At 41.1% G+C, this 8,609-nt stretch overlaps 1 pseudogene; it reads left to right on the top strand.

Annotated features, from left to right (window-relative positions):
* The first annotated feature begins 390 nt into the window (after nt 1-390).
* Nucleotides 391-7,984, top strand: LOC121791162 (annotated as a pseudogene).
* The last annotated feature ends 625 nt before the right edge of the window (nt 7,985-8,609 follow it).

Here is an 8,609-nt window from a genome sequence, read left to right as displayed (position 1 = left end):
GATTTTAATGCGTATTGACTTCCTCTGGAAGGTACAAAATTATAATTTTACAGTTGTAAGACTTTGAAAAGTTTTATGGTTAATCTAATCAAATTTCTTACATAAGTTTATGACAAATAGTAAAATACTCTGTTTTGCAGTGCAATTCAAATCGTCACAATGTCGTTCAATCCTCTTTCTGCAATTCTCAAAGAAAACAAACCCGAGGGCCAAAATTACATAGAATGGAAACAAAATTTGGACATCGTTCTTACAGCTGAAGAGTACAACTTTGTGCTCACAACCCCGCGACCTCCAGTACCGGCGGCTAACGCTGCGGTAGGACTCAGAGATGCACATAGAAAGTGGCATAAGACGAATGAGATGGCTAAGTGCTACATGTTGGCATCTATGTCTTCAGTACTCAAGCATCAACATTCTGCCAAGGAAACTGGCACTGAGATTATGCAGAATCTCAAGAATCCTTTTGGTACTCAGAATCGAACGACTAAGTCTCAAGCCTTTCGGAGTATCATGTCGAAGACAATGAAGGAGGGCTCATCTGTGAGGGACCATGTCCTCGAGATGATGGGCCACCTAAACCAGATTGAGGTCTTAGAAGGGACGATCGATCCCGAGTCCCAAGTGACAATCATCCTTCAAAGTCTTCCCTCTAACTTCCAGCAGTTCAAGCTCAACTTTGAGATGAACAAAAGGAATTACACCTTGGCAGAGCTGTTGACTGAACTTCAGTCGGCAGAGGACCTCATGGTTCAGACTAAGGCTGCCATGATGACTTTGGCGCCTCGTTCCTCTGGCTTCAAGCCTAGCAAAGGAAAAAGGCAGGCACCGAACTCAGAATCGGGCAAAGTGGCTAAGGGAAAGAAGAAGAAAAGGGCAAATAAGAAGCCCTCGGGGAAGTGTTTCAAGTGTGGTGAGAAGGGGCATTGGAAGCCAGACTGTCCTAAAAGGGGCAAGGCTACAGGTATGCACCAAGCTCTAGTAGTCGAGTCATGTTTGGCTTTGACATCTACTTGCACTTGGGTTATTGACACATGAGCTACTGATCATATTTGTTTTGATCCTGACTTAATGCAGGTGACAAGACGGCTACATGATCGTGAGATCAAAGTCCAGCTGGGCGACGCTACCAAAGTGGCGGCCGTTGCAGTGGGAGACATTTATTTGCGTTTTAGTAGTGATAGATTTTTGATTTTGAAGAATGTTTTGTTGATACCTTATTTTAGAAGAAATTTAATTTCAGTTTCTAAATTGGTTTTTGATGGATATTCGATTTCTTTTAATGACAACTGCGTTATTAAGAAAGATGGTTCTTATATCTGTCGTGGTATCATGGAAAACAATCTGTACACTATCACTTCTACACAATTTAATAATCGCAAATCAGAACTCAATACAACATCGAAAATTTCAAAGAAACGAAAGGAACCTTCAAGTTCAATGAACGAAACGTACTTATGGCACCTTAGAGTTGGTTAAATATTGCTTTTAAATATTGCTTAGTGTATGACATAATTCCTTTTCAGGTTGTTGACTATCTTATTGATCCTTTTGTTGCTGGAACTAGTGATGGAGATCCCGAGTCTCTATCAGTAAGTACTTGCAAATTTCTATATTGTTTGGTGTATTTCTTGGAATTTCAAAATCAAATGAAGACAGGATTGTGTGTCAAGATAATTTAATTTCTTCAAGTTGCCAATTTTTGTTTCTCTTGCCTTCCCCGATATTCAAAACTGAACCTGATTCAAAATCTTTTCAGCTGCATTGGTCTTTCTTTGAGTTTAGTATCAATGTTGGTGATTTCCAATAACACTATTTATTTGCTTAACATTTAGCTGGTTCAAATTAGTTATTCTTTTATGGGATATTGGTCCGAAAAACCATGAACTTTAGGCGAAATCTGTTTCACGTGGTAGAACTTAGGTCTTGATTGACGGTGTCGGTGGCCATGGGTGTTGGGAACAGAGCGAATTGAGGAGATGGGATTGGGGTATGGCCATATAAGCAGGTAGACGAGAAGGGGGACATTTTTTCAAGGTGAGCTTGAGAGATTTTTTTGGTGAAACATTTTCAACTTTGATGGACAGGCATGGATGTTCCAGAGGCATGTTTTCCAGCCATGAGTTCAACGCCAAATCCCTAATATCTGTTGCCATCTCTGCCCAAGGAGAAATTAACGGTTGCATTTGAACCGGCTGTGAAGCTACCAGTAAGAGGTTCAAACCTTTCTCCAGTGAAACGGCTTTGACGTGGAGAGAGAGAGAGAGGTGACTGGTGAGGGAGAGAACGGGGTGAGGTGGAAGAATTATGAAGGCCGTATAATTGACAGATATGATTAACAATGCCGCAGAGGACAAAATGTGCCATGTCGGTTTTAACGATTGCCGGAACGAACCGCCGTGCGAAATTCGCACAGAACCTAAAGTTGCTGATATTTGTAACAACTTTTAAAGTCCAGGGGAAATACCAGATTTGGCCAAAAGTTCATGGTTTTTCAAACCAATTTTTAATTGTGGCAACCATATATATAGATTTTAATCCTAGATAAGTAAAACCATTTTTTATCATGGATGGCTGCAAGTAAACAAGTGTTAAAACAAGCCCGCTTTATGCATTTTTATCGTGCTAATCCGTCATGTATATGTCTTTCAACGCTGTTATGATTTTTTCTGTGATTTTTCAGGTATGGTTCAATCATATCTGGTGCTATTCAGTCTAAGTTATCTGCCAAAAAGGACACATCTGGTGGAATAGACTCATCAGCACATGAGAGCATCTCCAATGGCGGACGTCCGGTCGGACATCCGGTCGGACGTCGCGACGGACTACCGGGACATCCGCCATTGTGGCGTTTAGGGTCGGATACGGACGTCCCGTGAGGACGTCGGGTGTCCTCGGACATCGGCGCGACGGGCGGGTGGACGTCCGCCATTGTGGCGTCCAGTCGGACGTCCGGTCGGACGTCCCGTTTTTAAATTATTTTTTTTAAAACTCTATATATACGGCTCGTTGAATTTTATTTCATTCGCACCACTTGTGTTAACAAGTTTCTCTCTCTACATCTCTAATTTCAAGTATATCTAGAATGTCTAGTGAAAGTGATAGCGAGAATGAGTTGGAGGTCGCTGTTGAAGGTGCGATAGAGAGGCTGCTACAACAGAGGTCGCAGCGGCGGCAGCAGGCGGCGGTACTCGGCCGATCCATCGTCGAACTCAAGTACCCCGTGACCACATTGCTGCACATATTCGGTTGTATGCGAACTACTTCGCTCCGCAACCGCGTTTTGGGGAAGCCTTATTCCGGCGACGCTTTAGGATGCATAGTCCGCTGTTTCTGCACATCGTGGGTGCTTTAGAGAGAAGATACCTGTATTTTAGGATCAAAGAGGATGCAGCTGGCAAACCCGGACTCACGCCCTTGCAGAAGTGCACTGTCGCAATCAGACAACTGGCGTATGGAGGCGCGGCCGACATGTTTGACGAGTACCTCCACATTGGCGAGTCGACAGCCGTCGAGTGTCTGCAGAATTTTTGCGCGGGCGTGAGATCGATATTCGGGGAGCGGTATCTTCGGAGTCCGAGCCCCGAAGACTGCCAGATGCTGATAGATATGCATGGGTCGGTGCACGGGTTCCCTGGGATGTTGGGCAGCATAAATTGTATGCATTGGGAGTGGAAGAACTGCCCCGCCGCCTGGAAGGGAATGTACACTACCGGCTTCAAAGCCAAGCATCCCACGATGATCCTTGAAGCTGTAGCTGACTACCGGCTGTGGATATGACATGCTTATTTTGGAGTCGCCGGGTCCAACAACGACATCAACGTTCTCCAGTCGTCGCCCCTGTTCAACGCTCAGTGCAATGGCATTGGTCCCGCCATCAGTTTCGTCGCCAACGGCAACCAGCATAATATGGGGTACTATTTGGCGGATGGGATATACCCAAACTGGCCCGTCTTTGTGAAGTCAATCAAGTATCCTCTCGGACAAAAGAAGACATACTTTGCGAGCCGTCAGGAAGCAGCGCGCAAGGATGTGGAGCGGGCATTTGGTGTGCTCCAAAGTCGGTGGGCGGTTGTGAAGGGTCCTGCACGGCAGTGGTATATTCCCAACATCGGCGATATCGTGTACGCATGTATCATAATGCACAACATGATTGTCGAAAATGAAGCTGCGGAACTGACTCAGTGGACCAACGAAGATGATACGGGTGCAGGTCCAAGTCATGGCGTGGCCACCGCGAATGTGAATATGGGGGTACCTCATGGAGAGGTCACGCGGCTGCGTGCATTTGCCGACATGCGGCAAACAGATGCCCATGTTCGACTTCAGCAGGATATCATCGAAGAGGTTTGGACTCGGAGGGGTTGACGTGATAATGTATGAATTTTTTTTTATTAGTATGTAATTTTTTTTTCGAATCATGTATGTTTTTTCCGATGAAGTTGTTAATTTTCCCGTTCGTATTCTCGGTCAAATTTTATTTCCGTAAATGTTAATTGTTTTATTTGTAAATGTATGATTTTTTTTAATTGCGGGATGTCCTAGTGGGAAGGGCGATGGGAAGGGCGGATTGTGCAGGGGATGTCCTAGTGACGTGGCAGTGGGATGGGAAGTCCTAGTGACGTGGCAGGAGGTGTTTTTGGGATGTCCTAGTGGATGTCCTAGTGGGATGTCCGCCCACTGGAGATGCTCTAAGAAGCAAAAGCATGGTTCATTTTCGTTTCTAGGTGGGATGCAGGTAGACCTATAGACTATAGTCTTCATCAATCTTTAATCTAGAATTCCTTTTTCATTTTTCTGGTAACCAAACTTTTCATTTGCAATCAACAAAAATTAAAAATTACATAATTAAAAAACTAAAAATTAAAAATTACATAATTAAACTCCTAAAAATTAAAAAATTACATGATTATTGGCTAATATTACCCGAGGAAGACTACGCATCCGGCGGCACCAACCCCAATTATTTTTTGAGACCCAACATATCATGTCCTCGTGCGTTTGAAGTTGCGTGGGGGTCATAGTTGACCTATCGGCCATATTGAGTTGGGCCAAAAGGGCCCACAACGAGTTGTTCGGGGGTGGGGTGAATTTTTGGGAGTGAAATTGGCGGTATTTATAGATGAAAGTGTGTATTTTTGGGGTAAAAAATGAAAAAAAAAAAATTAAAAAGTGGAAAAAAACGGTTATAAACGGATATATTTTTCTTGGGAAGTGAATTTTTTTTTTCGGATTTTTTAATTAAAAACCAATTTTTTAATTAAAAAAAATTTAAACACAACGGCTATGCCGTTGACGAATCCCAGCGCGCCACGTCAGCTGCTCGCTGGCACGGCGCTGCTCGATGCATCGAGCAGTGCCGTGCCAGCAGCGCGGACGGCCGTGGCGACGGACGCCACCGTTGTGGATGCTCTTATGTACCACCCAGAAATTTTGCTAATACTTTCAGACATAGAGAAGTTATTGTTACTTGGTCAAAGTTGAGCATTTAAAGGGTGCACACCTCTTAAGCTCCTAAATAGTGTCTTCACGTTGGTCTCAATATTGAGCCTGAAGCATGGATTAGTTGACCTTTTTGGAATATCCTCTTGGAAGTTTAATGCAATTTGAAACATTGTATGATTACTTGTAGGAATATTTCCTTGATGGTATACTATCATCTCAACTTTTTCATGCCAATGACTATGATTGTAATGTAAGTGTGGTTTTGACTGTTCACAGACACTCACCAATGCGTTGTGCAATGAACTCAGCAAAGATGAACTTAAACTTCAATCTAAGGTGCTGGAAATAGCTTGTAGTTGCAGTGAGAAGTCACCTCAAGATAGCTGGTCAATTTCTTATGAATCGGACGACAAAAGGCTTTCCAGTGAGAAGTGCATTAATAGTCACAGTAAGTGCATATGCTTTAATCGGTTATACCTCCACTTCACATTGATATAGTGTATATATATACTTATATGCACACACGTAGGTTAGTGATCTATGAATAACTAAATCCTAATGCATAACTAGATACCAAATCTCAATAATTAGATCAAAAAATGGATGGATCCAATTTTGTTTTAGAATTTTCAGATTTTGAAAAAATGGAGGTCATTTTTAGATCGTTATAGAAGTTCATATGAGGGGTAACAAAGTCATTTTATTTATTCCATGTAATGTAATTTGCGGTCATTTTAGCCATTTTAGGCCATTACATGGGTATAATTTAGGTCATTCTTCAGATCAGATTTAAGTGATTTCCATGTCAGACTATGCAGATCATTTCAAAAGGAAAACAGTGCATTACAATTGTAAAAAGACCATTTTACCCTTGTAATGAACTAAAATGATGGTGGCTATCAAGTTTTAATGTAACATGCTTTGTTAACAAGTTCCTCGAAATTTAGATTGCGCAAGGATGGGTGTTTATAATTTGTTTCCAATGAATTTCTTTAAGGCCCTCTTTCTGCTGTTAAACAACTGAAGATTACCAAAGGAGGAAACCCGTTTCTCCTACATTTCATTCCTGAGGTATGTTCTCTTTCTTTGCATCTACAATGGTGATACTATACTTACCAGGCTTGACCACCCTATCTTCTATACCTACCGCCTTCAATGGAAATTATGGTGTTCATGCCTTTTCACTATGAGCAGGTTAGCTATTTACCAATGTCTGTCATAATCACGACATTTAAGAGGGAAAATGTAAAGCGACCACTTGAAGTCTCATACCCTCAAAAGAGCAACAAAATGGCTTGAGAAGACGTGATTCTTTTAGCTTCATGATTTTCTGAGTTTACTGTCTATTTATTTATGCTATTTAGTTTCTTGCACACAGGCACTCTCTTTTCATCAATGATGTTCCCAGATCGTGCACCATCTGATGTTTATCTCTACACTACATTTGTTGGTGGAAGTAGAAATCGGGAGCTAGCCAAGGCTTCAAGGTGTCAACAGCATAAATATTTTCAATTTTACCTTGGTTTTTGAAAACTTTTTGTCCATCTCTGTAACCTACAAATTGTATTACTTCTGTTCTGTGGCAGTGATGAACTGAAGCAGATAGTGACTTTTGATCTTAGACAGCTAGCTATTAGGTGCAGAGGGGGAAACGAACCTTCCTTTCTGAAGTAATTTTGCTTAACTTGGATCATCTAGTGGGCATTTGAACTAAAGAGTTCTTGTAGTAAATAAGCCGCTATGGGTATGTTTTCTTACCGGATACGCACTTGATTGCAGTCACTATTATTGGAGCAAAGCATTTCCTTTGAATATGGTTCGGTCGTATAAGCATTTCCTTTATGTTATTGTTGCCCTCTACTTTTTTATAAGCTGGGAAAACATCAGCTACATGTGAAAACCACTTTGGCAAATTCTGGTATGACGACAATCTTCTGTTGTGTTTCAAATGCTAGGAAACCACAAGGGAGGATTATCAGTAGGCAAAGCCATCTCAAGCGGTTGTGAAGCAGCTGATCTTGTTATATCATATCTCGACTCTAGTTCTGATGCTAAAGAGAAATCGCAATGAAGAGGTACATAAACATTCCTTTCAAATTGTTTGTACGTAATAGCTTGACTGCAGATTTAGATTTCATTATCTTGAAGTAAACAAATGATTTCATCGTTTCACTTTGAAGATAAAGCAACCTGCCCGATTTTGATTCCTTCAGAGATTTCTTTTCCTCGTTATATTTCAGAGCATCGGTACTGGAATGATGTTCAACCCAGTGAACAATGACTTGATCTTGATATAGCACGTTGCCCATCGGAGGGCAAGGCTGGCCACGAGCTGCAGTCAGGCGGAGCCCTGCCAAATGGCTTTTACTTGTATCGTCTACCCAAACTGTTCTACTTTGTGATTAACGTTACTTTCTTGTACACTTGCTAATTCTTGAACAGTGATCTGTTCAAGAATTGTGGAATGCATCTATTGTTGTGTTAGTAGACGACAATGATGTTAGTGTGGTGCTTCGGTTTGTTCTTTATATACAGTATTTAGTAGCTACAGTTTTCTGAAAAGTGGTCACAATATTCACTCACAACTGACCATTAAGGATTACACCCTAATGCATATTTTTGTAGGACGGACTAAAAAGGAAATGATGCATTTTCTTGTAGGATAGAGGGAGTATTAAATTTAACTGATTGAAATATTTGACACATAAATAACTTAGTCATCTCTCTTGCTATATCCTCTTTTATCCTTCAAGTCATTCACATTAATGTCCTTAAAACTCGCTTTATAAATTCATCCATCCATCATCATTTTTCCTTTGTCATGTTAGCATTTTATCTTCCCGCTGCTGCCGCACTTGCAATAGTGTCTTAAATTCTGTCCTTAAAAATCCATATACCACCATTTTGACTACTATTTTCATTTTTTAAAAAATTTTGTGCTATCAAATAAAATAAAATATTCCCTCCGTCCCAGCCTAAGTGAAACGTTTCATTTCGCATGTGTTTTGAAAAAATGATACTCCCTCCGTTTCCTAAAAAATAAGAACTTTGGAAATGACGCAGATTTTAATGCAAAATTGGTAAAATAAGAAAGAGGAAGAGAAAAAATGGGTAAAGTAAGATGAAGAGAAAAAAATAGTGGAACTAGTGTTAGTGGATTGTAA

This window comes from Salvia splendens, unplaced genomic scaffold (genome assembly GCF_004379255.2).
Source record: "Salvia splendens isolate huo1 unplaced genomic scaffold, SspV2 ctg741, whole genome shotgun sequence".
Taxonomy (NCBI): Eukaryota; Viridiplantae; Streptophyta; class Magnoliopsida; order Lamiales; family Lamiaceae; genus Salvia; species Salvia splendens.
Note: the sequence above shows the minus strand (reverse complement) of the source record. Positions and strands in the feature narration are given on the sequence as shown.